This window comes from Mustela nivalis (genome assembly GCF_964662115.1).
Source record: "Mustela nivalis genome assembly, chromosome: 16".
Classification (NCBI taxonomy): domain Eukaryota; kingdom Metazoa; phylum Chordata; class Mammalia; order Carnivora; family Mustelidae; genus Mustela; species Mustela nivalis.
This window is the reverse complement of record NC_139035.1, coordinates 50,245,382-50,258,979: the sequence shown is the minus strand read 5'-3', so window position 1 is coordinate 50,258,979 and position 13,598 is coordinate 50,245,382. Positions and strand designations below refer to the sequence as shown.

Genomic DNA, 13,598 nt, shown 5'->3' with positions numbered 1-13,598 from the left:
GAATATTTAAGTTTTTTTTTCATATTCTTAAGCCTAAACCCATGTCATATGTAGTCTGTAAGCACATACTAAAAGTTATAGTCAACATGCATTGATTGCTACTCCATTTTAGGTGCTATACTAAGTACTTTATGTAAATTACATGAATTTTACTTATAACAAATATATAAGGATTTTTTTTATTTTTATTTTTTTAAAGATTGTATTTATTCACTGAGAGAGAGCAAGAGTGAGAGCCAGAGAGTATAGAGGGAGAGGGAGAAGCAGACTCCCCACTGAGCAGAGAGCCCTGACACGGGGCTCAATCCTAGGACCCTGAAATCATGACCTGAGCTGAAGGCAGATGCTTAACTGAGACACCCAGGTGCTCCACAGATGTTTAAATGATGAAATTTTGGTGCAAAAAGGATAATATTCAAATCCTCATGTTGTTGAGGTAATGGAACTGCACCATCTAATAACAAAGAAATCTTTGAAGGTATAATGCAGGAAGACAACATTTACTGATTTATTATATGCCAGGCACTGAATACTGAAATTATGTTTCTCAAATGTACCATCACAATATATAACATCTGCCCCTCAAAAAATTTAGAAAGTTTAGAAAATGAATACTTCAATTACAGTGGTTAGAAAATGAAGTTTATTGGATGTTAATTTCCTTAGCCCATGTGATCAGTAGACTAAGCCAGATAGAAATTTAATATGAAAATGAGACAATAAAGAAGTAAAGGCAATGGTGTAGTTTGTCACATGTGATACCTTTTTTGTCATTCTCACAGTATCAATGACTTATTTTCTAACATGCACTGTATCTAGATATATTTGTATAATGTGTCTTCCCCTCTAGAGTGTGTATGTTTGTCTCCCTCCCTCTTTCTCTCTCTGTCCACATGTATAGTAATAATATGTGTAGGTTAAATATTATATGTAATAAATAAGTGTTTTACAAATTTGACACAAATAAATATATGACAATTAGGATTTGACAACAAAAGATATACTGAGTTGATTTGTATGAAAAGGTTAAACAAAATATTTGTTTGTATTTAACAAAGTGGGTATTACCAACAATTTTTTTTTCCAGTTACTTTTTTTTTTTTTTTTTTTTTTAGAAATCTTGCCATTTGCGACAACATGGATGGAACTAGAGCGTATCATGCTTTGCGAAATAAGTCAAGTATTACCAACAATTTTGATGGGGATACCACTGTTTGACAGTAGACATTTCCCCACACAATGTTAAGATGTTAATATCTCTTCCATTCATACCCTCCATGCTGGTAGCAATATTTGGTCTATGACAATTGGAAAACACCTCACCACTTTCCAAATACCATTAAAGGAGGGGGTACTAGCCCTGGTTGAAAATCTCAGAGAGAGAAGATGACAAAATAGGTTGGAAGCTGCATTATTAGGTTTCATGTAGCTAAATGCTATAGCTAACACTGTAGATTAGATATCCAGGGCCCACTACTAGACTTCTAAAAATAATGGGAGGCCAAGCATACTGAACTTTCCTTTCAGTTAAGGGTGATCATGTGATCCAATTCCACCGATAGGACATATGCAAATGTGCTAGGGGCTTTCTTCCATTCAAAAATAAATAAATAAATAAAACTTAAAACCTCACAAAGAAAGGGTGTTTTTCAGCTACCTGGCATGCTTATATAAAAGTCAAAGTACCACAGCCATCTGATGGAATCATGGTCATAAAAGGAAACTGCTGGACATAAGGAATGTAAGACAGAAAAACTCTGGTGCCCTGATGAACACTTTGAACATCAGCAACAGCCCTTCATTGATTACAACTTCTTTTTTTTGCTATATAAGCATCATATAGTTCAAAGTCATTTCAGTAGAGTTTTCTTTCCATCTTAGCAGTATGATCCTATCATATATAGCTAGGTAACTTATATACAAAGACTTTTATTAAAGATCTATATGAAATTACATCACAAATGGATAGGAGAAGTTGTGGTCAATTATATAGTTAAGCTATTAGAAGACAGAGAGCAGGGGTTCCTGGGTGGCTCAGTATGTTAAGTAGGCCTTTGGCTCATGTCATGACCCTGCTCTCTTCTTAGCAGGGAGTCTGCTACTCCCCTTCCCTCTACTTGCCACTCTACCTACTTGTATACCCTCTTCTCTCTCTCTGTCAAATAAATAAATAAAATGTTTAATTTTTTAAAATTCAAAAATAGAAGGCAGAAAGCAAATCATTTCCATCTGAGAATACAGAAGCAGAGATAAAGATGACTGATAGGGTAAATAAGAAGATAGGAAATAATTCATAGAGCTTATGGTAGCATATAAAGGATGAGCTGAGTGGAGTTTTTAAGAATAAATTCAAGTAAAAGAAGGAATTGAAATGAAAAAGAAAAAGAGGAGGTTTAATGCAGGAATATTTTTAGGTAAAAAGGAAATGTCTCAGCAGCAAATATATGACAAAAAGTAGATGGAGTGCAGTATGTGGTCAATACAATACAATACAATACAATACAATACAATACAATGCTAAAGTGAGAGGTCTTAAATGCACAGTAATTTGAATGATTAAGAATTTACTTGAGTTCTTTAAACAATGTTAATAAGTGCTTACATAAAGACATGTGTACCCAACTTTAAAAAAAAAAAGCCTCCCCCTGATTAAATCATAAACCTTTTATTTCAGAGTTCATCTATTGTAATCAATCATTGGAGTAACAATTTTAAAATCAGTTCATTGTCACTTTAAAATACTTTAATTTCTACACGGTAAATCAGCGGCTGTGATTCTTAGATAAAACATATAAAATGATTTTATTTTCTAAAATGATAAGAAATGATGAAAGTGAGAAGAAACCAAATGGGAAACTAAGAATGCAGAGATAGTTTTCCATGAATTATAAGCTACTCTTTATCAATTTGCTCTTGTTAGAATGCATTTCACTTGTATCTTATTTTCATCTTTCAACATACATATTTCTTTGCATGGCCAATAAGAATGATATATTTGACCTAAAAGTGAAAAATAAAATATTGCTAGTATTAAAAAATGTGACTCTAGGGTGCAATTTAAAAATAGGTAGTTTTTCTGAAAATATTTCATATGGTTAGTTTTATCACATGGGAAATGCCTGTGATCATTTTTAAAAAATTCTTTCAAGCTAATCTAATAGACAATGAATGAACTAGAAATATCAAATTTATAATTCACTTGAATAACTTTTATTTTTTCAGTGATAAATCTAGGAGCAAAACCTATATGTAGCAAATTTAAGAGAATTTGTTACTTATAATGTGTCAGGTCCATGAGTTTTATTATATGCAACTTTAACTATCCTGAAATCCTTGGGAATATATTGATAAAGTGACAGAAAACTTACCCAAAATGAAGGGCCAGAGGAATAAATTAAATTTACTATCAGAGGAAATAGAAAATATCTGTAAATTACAGCATCTATAGACAGCTATGTTTGCAACGTCCCTTTAACCATGCTATGATATTTGCTAACCATGCTTTTGCTATTTGTTCTTATTACAGACCCAGATGGCCCAGGTTGATCTTTAATTTGTTAGGCTCAAAATAAAATATTGTCCTCTCCAGAGTTTAACAAAGGTTGCCCAACTTTATAGTCTAAGACATTCCAAATAAATCTGTTTCACACTGCAATTTAACCACAAGCAGAATATAAAGATTAGAACTTTCTCTTGGGTCTTCCCAGCTGCTCAGATTTAAATACCCTCATTGCTTGACCATCCTCCTTTGCTTACTGTGGACTCTTCTATTTGAGTCATTAAATAACTAAACATATATTTTATTTGTGTTCAGCATTTTCTTGTAAGATACTCATGTACCTGAGGGAGTGCTTTTCATGTAAGGTGAAATGTGTATACATTTGGGGATGAAAAATTCTTCCCTCTTTCTCTTCACCTTCCAAGATGTTAATTGATTTTATGGACTGCTTCTATTTGGTTAGGTTTTTACTGTCATTAAATAAGACTCCAGTTTTAATTTTTTAAAAAATATCCTATGGCAGAAGCTTAGCAGCTTCATGGTGAAGTACCACCTTGGTATGAATTCTTTGATGCTAAACAACAAATTTCCATTTGGATAATAACATTATTTTAGCTAATTCATAAATAATTTTTAAAATATTTTAAAATAATAAGTAAGTTTCTTGATTTATATACAACTCTATTCTTGGGATACTATTTTAGAATAATGCTACATTGTGTTTAGTTGTAAATATGTGAAGGCATTACACTGATTTATTTAATATATTTTGTTGGAAGTCTTTGATGCTTATTAATGTATGAGGTATGGATGATAAATAATGAGTGATGTCAAATGTTAAAAAAATAAATTCTTAAGAAATATTACTTAAGAAATAGACTGATAAGAGAATAAATGTCTGGATACAAAATTATTGTACAGATAAAGAAAAGAAAGACTAGGAAATTTAGGAAGGACACACATGGAAGGGAAGTTAATTCATACTATTGATAAGCAAGATAAAAGTACTTTTACTTTATACTAAAGCAAATAAATGTACATTTTTTGGTAAATAAGGAATTTACTTGATTTACATTCATTTGTGGAAAGTTTTATGAAGAAAATTCTTATTCCTTTAACATCTGTCTCAGTCTGAATAGCTATCTTTAATTAGCTATTAACAGGCAAATGTATACAAAGAACTCTGAGGATTAGATGAAAAATTAGCAGCTAGTGAAATAACATATGTGAAAATCATAATGTCAGACAATGAATAAGTTCACAGTAAAAGCTAATTGTCTACTTCCTCTTCCCCTCTACAAATTCCATTTTTCAAAGAACTTCTTTGTCTATTTAGATCCCACATGGTAAGTAGTCTGCTGTAGTTTCTAATTTCCTAATGCTATCTTTAATTTCCTTTATGATTATATATTCTCTATTAGGCAGTTTTATTCATACTCCTTTTTACGAGGTGGGTTTTATAAACATCCCAATTATGACCAACTAGAAATACTTTGCACTGCACACATTACGGAGAGGAGATGGTTCTCTCACTCGACAGATTCACCACTTTACTTATACCATGCAATTGTTAACAAGAAAATTAAGAGCATAAGGAAACTGGGGGGGAAAAAAAAAAGCAAACAAAAAAAGGACAAAACCACAAAGCTTACAAGAAATTGTAAACTTTCTAACAGATGTCTTTATTGTGAATTGACTTATATTTATGTTTTATTCATTCAGGTCTTTTATTAAAAGTTACAACAATACTTGCCATACTTAACAATAAAAATGCACCCATGTATATATGCCATGTTATATCATGCTGACTAGACATATGTTGAGTGGTGAGGTGAACCATGAGAGACTATGGACTCTGAAAAACAATCTGAGGGTTTTGAAGGGGCGGGGGGTGGGAGGTTGGGGTACCAGGTGGTGGGGATTATAGAGGGCACAAATTGCATGGAGCACTGGGTGTGGTGCAAAAATAATGAATAATGTTATGCTGAAAATAAAAAATAAATTTAATAAAAGCATATTGTCATATGCAAAGAAAAAATATGACTTATAACTGATCAATTACATGGCAAAATATGCAAAACCCCAAAAACACTTATCAAAACATAGTAAGGAAAAATACAAGAAAAAGCTTATAAAGAAGGTATTAAGGAAAGCAAAAGTAAGGTGCAAATAAAAGCAAAAAAAATATTGAGGTACGAAAGAAGGAAGCAGAGTAACATTTGGCTTTAATTTTACTCTTTAGACAAAATCTAGTCTTCAGCTTCTTCATCAATTTCTGTATTATTTTTTAGAAGTTAAAAATGTGTACTTTGATATGATTTTTGGTGACCGAAAATATTTATATAATCAAGCCATACGTTATCAAATATAATTATTAATTATATGACAGGATGCAAACAAGATACTTTATTTGGATTCATTTTAAACATATAAATATTCACTTTGAGATACTGGTAAGCATTCAAGGATGAAACTTAACAGTTAACATGATGGAGTAGCCCACAATGAAATATTTTAAAGGTTGCAAAAGAATACCTTTTTCCTCTATTTTTTCAGACAGCAATACTAACATGGGAGCACTTACTAATGGTTGCTTGCAGAGAAAATAGTTTCTTTGCTGGAATATGCTACACAAGTTAATCAAACTGAGATACCTTGACAGTACAAGGATTTCTTACATGATACCAACTGCAAACATTTTACAATAATTCTACTGTAGGGAAGATGCTACAATTACATGCAGTGAAAGATAAGAAGCAAATGGAAAACGAGGAAAGATTTTCCTCACTTTAAAGCTAACTATATCACCAATTGCCAGATTTCCAGATCTAAGTTTTAAGAAACAGTATTTTCCAACACATTTAAGAAACAACTGAAATACTTTTTAAGGTAGCAACAGCAACATCATGAGGATAAAAAATATCAAGTTTACTTCACAAAACAGGGCACATACCCTCTTTTTGAGAGCTTGATAAACTGCATAACCTTTGAAAATCAAACTTCAGGTCAATCAAACTTAAGGTCAAGGAATAGCTGAGAAGAGTCTTGGTCTGTTACTACAAGGAAAAAAGTTAGTAACTTACTAGCATTTTCCTGGGCATGATTCTATAGCTAAAAACATCGTTCTCCTGTAGTTGTATCAGTTGAAAGAATGTGTCTACTTAGTATTTTGATTGTGTTATAAAGGAACCATAGGAATCATTGAATAGCAGAGAAAGCTAAAAACCTGAATCACAATGCAAATTCTTGAAATCTGAGAATTAAATTTGTATAACAAGAAAAAGGTAATAAAATTCCAAAATCTAAAAATCAAGTTTGTTTTTGTATCCTAGGAAATTCATTCAATGACTTGAAATTATTTTTACACTTGGCTTTGAGAACAGTGAAGGAGGAAGCAGTTAGTTCAAAAGAGCAAGGAAGTGGAAGAAGATACAAAAAGAGGCAGAATAAGCTTAACAACCGGTCTGAAGAAACACTCAACACTGTCAGGGATGACAAGATAACCAAGTTAAAAAGCTGCATTGAATTCTGAAGTACTTGAATTGTTGCCCACTTTCTAAGAGGCATAACTGTGTACTAAAAGGCTGGGTTTGGCTTCACAAACTTTGTATGTGAACTCTGTAAAGACCCATTCAGTTATATGACAAAGTCGATAGTATTCCCGCATTTGTGCACTGCACCAATATGCAAAATGTAGTGACTGGCTATATAGCAATTCCCAGGATTGGCTCAGTGATCCTAATGTACACTTAACTCATTTCTAAAGATGTACTTAAATTCCCTGATCAATGGCCATCCTTGGAACAATTTGGGAACAAACTAAACAAAGTAGTATTAGAATGTAACACAGAATGTAAAATAAATACTCATAAGCCCATATTGATATAAATGCATGACTGAAAAAAGTAAATGAGGAAGAAGGTAAAAATCTCCTGTGCAGAAGAATCCCAAATGAATTAAGTAGATGGTCTGCCTCGACGGAGTAAAAGATAACTTCTCACTCCTTAAATACGGGCAGCACATTACAATTTCTTTTTATTTTTTTCAAGATTGTATTTATTTATTTGACAGAGAGAGAGAGAATCACAAGTAGGCAGAGAAGCAGGGGAGGAGGAAGCAGGCCCCGTGCTGAGCAGAGAGGTCAATGTGGGGCTCCATCCTAGGACCCTGGGATGATGACCTGAGCTGAAGGCAGAGGCTTTAACCCACTGAGCCACCCAGGCACCCTTTTCTTCTTTTTATTTTCTTGGACATGCACACAAAATAATACTTTCTATACCAGTCTAATTCATTATCTAGGAAAAATAAAAAAATAAAGTCTATACAGACTAATACAGATGGATAAATAAGTGGATTGATTAAGTAAATGGAAAAATGATTAATAGATACCTGGGGGTAGAGATGATAGATAGATAGATATACAGATAGATAGAATAGATGGTCTTATGATATTCTCCATAGCTAATGCATAGAAAGAACAAAAGTTCAGAGCAATGATTCTGGAGAACATTTCTAGTCACTTCTCCAGATCATAGACTTCATATCATTTGCAGACTGTAAAGAGAGCTTATATTATAGATGATGAAACTATTAAAAAAAGAAGAAATTAGTTTTTGCCCAATGTCACACAGCTAATGATCAGATATTTTATTAAGTGGAAGATGCACTAGGATATTTATAAATGTCTAAGTGCTATAACATGGCTATCTAGAATCTATCTTTGACCTTATTTCCAAAAATATAATTATTTTCTCTGCATTAGTCAAGTTGAATCAGAATAATTAATTTTAAGCAGTTGATGGTAAAAATACAATTACATAAAATTAAATATTCTAATGCCCAAACTTTACAAGTTCTGAAGTTTGATATTAAATTTGACTTGAAATTAGAGTGGCAGTGAAGAAGCTTTCATATAGATTTCTGGAAATGCCAAAAGTGTATACTAATTATAAAAGAATAAAAATTGAGCTTCTATTATCTTCAGGTTGATTAGTACATACCAGGACCTAATCTGTAAGGTACATATTCAAACTTGCAGCTGTCTAAACTAAGTCTCTGACTCTGCAGTGGGATCGTCAATGTATATTGATACAGCTATATACATAATAAATAAGCCTTTTATTAATCCTAAGAAGATAATTAGGAATATATATTAAGCCCAAAATACACTAAATAAAATTCATTGATTATCTTTAAAAATGTATATCTTGAACATTTGTTTTATCAAAATATATGATGGGATTCCTGAAATGTGCAGCCTAATCAGTAAAGTAGTTTTATATAGTAAAATATATTGTTAAATATCTTTTAATATTATAAATAATAAAGAGGCCAAAATCAATTCTTCTTAAAATATAGAATTAAATTTTGTGAACATAACTTTATAGTATAAGATATATTTTTATATCCTACAAAATATCGTGACCTATTTTCAAGATACGTCAGTTTTTCGTTTTGTTTTGTTTTATAGACTCAGAGTATAGTTATTTATAAGATATTGTGGTATTTACTAAGAGCTAGGATATGACCCTGTATCTGAATCTAATTAATTCAGGGGAGTCATTCTGTTTCTCAATGTATGTAAAGTAGGCAATATACTTACATAGCTCCTTAAGATTCTTAAACCCTGGTGTACATGTCTTCTCGCAATTATTCAATCAAACACGAATCAAGGTGTTGCTGGAATGAATTTTGAAGATGAAAAAGTCTCAAATCAATTGACTTTAAGTTATAGAGGTTTCCTGGGTAGGTCTAGCCTGAAAGTATATCCAGAGGCCAAAGAATGAAGTGGCCTCAAAGAAATAAGGACCTGAAGCAGATATCTCCTTTGGGTCATGGGGAAGCAAACTGCAGTGCTGTAGGGAAGGCCTCATGGCAGGAAATGATAGTGAGTTCTAGGAGCTAAAAATGGCTTCGGGATGACAGCACGCAACAAAATGGGGATCTCAGTCTGAGAACTATAAGAAACGGAATCCTTTCAACAATCCCTGAACTTGTATGAAGATGGTGAACTTTAGGTAACACTGAAGCCCCAGCAACACATCGATAGCCCAGTGAGACACTGAGTAGTGGATCTAGCTAATAGCACCCTGACTCATGACTTATGGAAACTAAGAGATAATGAATTTGTGTTTTTTTAAGCTATTAAATTTGCAATAAATTGTTAGCAATAGAAAACTAATACAGTATACAAGTATTGCATAAAGTAAATATATTTATGAATATCTTATTAGTATTACCTTGTGAGATATAAATGTGTAGTTTAGGATGAATTAAATAAAATTAAACAGGCATAAAAAAGAATGAAATCTTGACATTTATAATGGACCTGGATGGAACTAGAGAGTATAATGCTAAGTGAAATAAGGTCTCTTAAACAGTATAAGCTAACAATTTGCTTTGATTAAAGTTTTCTTTTTTTAATCACTTTCAAAAAAGATATATTTAATAGACAATGAACTATTTCTTGTTGTCCCCATGTTATGTGTAGTTTGTTTTGTTTTGTTTTGTTTTTTGAAAATGTTATTTTCAGATAAGCAAGCATCAGAATTAATATGAAGTAATTTCTTCACAAAAAAACAACTGACTCAGGGCACCTGTGTGGCTCAGTGGGTTAAGCCTCTGCCTTCAGCTCAGGTCCTGACCCCAAGGTCCTGGGATCGAGCCCCACATCAGGCCCTCTGCTCAGCAGGGAACCTGTTTCCCTCTCCCCCTCTGTCTGCTTCTCTGCCTACTCGTGATCTCTCTCTCTCCATCAGATAAATAAGTAAAATCTTTAAAAAAAAAAAACTTACTCATTTTATGAGTATGTCTATTATTACCTTTCAAACACTGAAAAAAGCTTTATTTTGTTATTTTTCCTTTTTGTACTTTAATGGAGTGATCATAAATCTGTTTTTTCAATTTCTCAGATATCCAATCAGATAGTTAACCAAAAAATACACATTATATGCATACATCACACGTGTTTTCACTACATATTGTATTATAAATACATATAAATGAATACCAAATAAAATTATCAAAAGATCCTCAAGATTATTAGTCATTAGGGAAAGCAACTTAAAAACACATGAGATATAATTATACCTTTCTTACTATTGAAAGGAAAACAACTACAACTGGCAACACAAAACACTGAATTATTAATTACACGGAGCACATGGAATTCTAATACAGAAGTGAAAAGTGTGGACTTTCTTGTCTTGTTCATCACTTTAGAAAGAAAGACTATGTTTTCTAAGTTATTCTTTTTTTAATATTTTATTTATTTATTCTAAAGAGAGACAGTGAGAGACAGCATGAGAGGGGAGAAGGTCAGAGGGAGAAGCAGACTCCCCATGGATCAGGGAACCTGAGGCAGGACTCAATCCCAGGACTTTGGGATCATGACCTGAGCTGAAGGCAGTCACTTAACCAACTGAGCCACCCAGACACCCATTTCTAAGTTACTCTTAATTAAAATTTCAGTTGCGTGCAACTGCACCAGAAGTCCATGTAAACTATTAAAAACTGTATACATAAATCAGAAGACAAGCTAATGTAAAATAAAGCAATGCATTATAAAAAGTTTCAAATAATTTTTTGGAAGAAGAGGATACAAGTGTAGGGTCATACAGATACTATTATAAAGAAATGCAGATGTGTATAATGTATAACATATATTAGAGAATATATGATATACTTAATATTCTATATCATGATATGTATTAAATGTACTAAGTATATATTTATACGGGTATCTGCATAAATGCATTTCTACTTCCAGTTAACTTGGAAAATTATTGTAAATTTTACAATCATGCATATACATATACTTCTGTTTCCTTAATTATACATTAATAATTATCTTTAAATTTTTTGAATAATTCTGTTTGAAAATTATTAGTCATTTTATGTTACATGATGGTAAATGTACATTTGTGAAAATTCTTAAAACATCTTACTGATAGCAATTAAATAAAATTTAACTATTAAGTATCATTATAGATTTTCCTTACATTAGATAGTTCACAGTAAATAAAATTATTTTTCATTTTCTACTGTGAAAACTTATCTATGTTTTATTTTCATTTTTATTTTTGTTATGGATCATATTCCTGTGCCAAGAGGACTGCAAAGTCATAAAATCCAAAGAATAAAACTATCTTCTTCATCAATGTAGGTATGACTCCTTGTGGTCACAAAATTTAAGAATTAAATAGACAAATTATCTGCCCTCCTACTTCACATACACATATACACATACACACTATACCACTTCAAAGAGCTTGGATAGAATAAATTGAAAAAAAGTTCAGTAAGATTGAACATGGGAAATACAGAAGTCATTGGTTCATGGTCATAGTGATGGTATACTACTGCTGAACAGATATTGAGAAGTCAATCAACAATGCCTTAGTAGGAGAAACTCCTTAATTTGAATTAGATACTGTTTACTCAGAGACACTTTCATGTCTACTGTTTTTGGTGGCAACACAATCTATTTTCTGAGAAAAGCCTTCCAAATTGGCAAGGAAGAAGTCAAACTTTCACTATTTAAAGATGACATGATACTCTACGTAGAAAATCTGTAAGACTCCACTGAAAAAACTGCTAGGACTAATAAACAAATTCAGCAAAGTCAAAGGATATCAAATCACTTTACAGATATCTGTTGCAGTTCTATACACCAATAATGAAATAGCAGAAAGAGAAATCAAAGAATTGAAACTATCTTCAGTTATACCAAAAGCAAAAAGTTACCTAGGAATAAACCTATCCAGGGAGATAAAAGATTTGTACTCTGAAAATTATAGAATGCTTATGAAAGAAATTGAAGAGGGCACAAACAAGTCAATCTTTCTTGACCCAGGCTCTGATTTTCTGTGTAACAATAAGTCCTTCAAAATATTAGACGGTATTTGACGAATTTTCTCCCATTTAGAGTCACATGGCACTAGTTATACTCAAATTTCCTTATTAGAAAAAATCTCGCCAATCCTTTCTTTTGTTTCCTGTATCCATGCAATGTTCTCTCAAATTCATGGCAGCCACATAGAAGCCAAATGAAACTCAAAGCTTAATGGCATTGCTTCATAAAGCAATGTACAGTCTAGTTTCTTATTATTTGCCATCTAAAACTAGTTCTAACTCTGCAAAGTCCCCACTATTGGGCTTCTTTTACTGCCTTTCATTCCTACTTATAAACTGGACTTCCTTCTCTTCCCCTCTTCCCACCTCCCACAAATTTACCTCTTTTTTGTATTATACATTACTACTCTGGATCTTCTCTCATAATTAACTGAGGCTAACGAGTTCCATAGAAATCTAGGTCACTTTTCACTTGCCACATGTGTTAATACTGATATATGTTTGTCAGTGGTAATACTGATTTCTAGCTTTCCAACATTGACTATTTTCTCACAGTCAAAAGGCCACTGAACATAATTTAAATTCCTCCTAAATCCAGATATTTTTGCATCACATAGATTGCTATTTCTAAACAAGAAAGTACTGAGATATTTATAGGCTCAAATATGGAGAATATATTTCTCCTGCAACAATACTGGGAGGGTAAAGAGATTGGCGGGACAGCCTTTTTTTATTTAATCTCAGGGATAGAGGATGACCAAGGCTCCACCACAGTATTCAACACATGACTTTCAAGTTATCCCTAAAATAATCTGTATTCCAGTCAGCCAGAAGGAAAAATAACATAATGGAGCATGTGTGGGAGTTGTTATGAGCCAGAACTGGAGAGAATTCACATTATTTCAATGTTCATACCTCATTGACTGAAACTCAGCCTCATGGCTCTATTTAACTACACCAAAGGCTGGGAAATGCTAATTTTACCCAGGAAGAAGAGGAGAAATTACACTGTGATGGGCAATTTCTAAGACTAGACTAGAACAGAAGAATATCAAGAAAACTTTTTATTGTCAGAGGTAGATCTTACACAAATTTCAACAAGAGAATTAGCAAGCTTGGTCATGTTTATACTCAGCAAACATCTGCAGACCCCTGGAAATAATGCAGGGTGCTTTTAAAGTATTTTGAGGAGAGCAATGAAAGATTAATATTAAATAATAAAGATGAAATATAGACAAATAACATG

General features: G+C 32.4%; 1 long non-coding RNA gene across 1 annotated transcript in view; it reads right to left on the bottom strand.

Annotated features, from left to right (window-relative positions):
* The window catches only part of LOC309850274, a 224,194-nt gene extending 214,915 nt beyond the window's left edge, over window positions 1–9,279 (bottom strand). Inside the window, exon 1 of the long non-coding RNA XR_014304162.1 lies at window positions 9,102–9,279. This is a non-coding gene — a long non-coding RNA (uncharacterized lncRNA). The remainder of the gene's footprint in view (window positions 1–9,101) is intronic.
* Window positions 9,280–13,598: the final 4,319 nt, after the last annotated feature.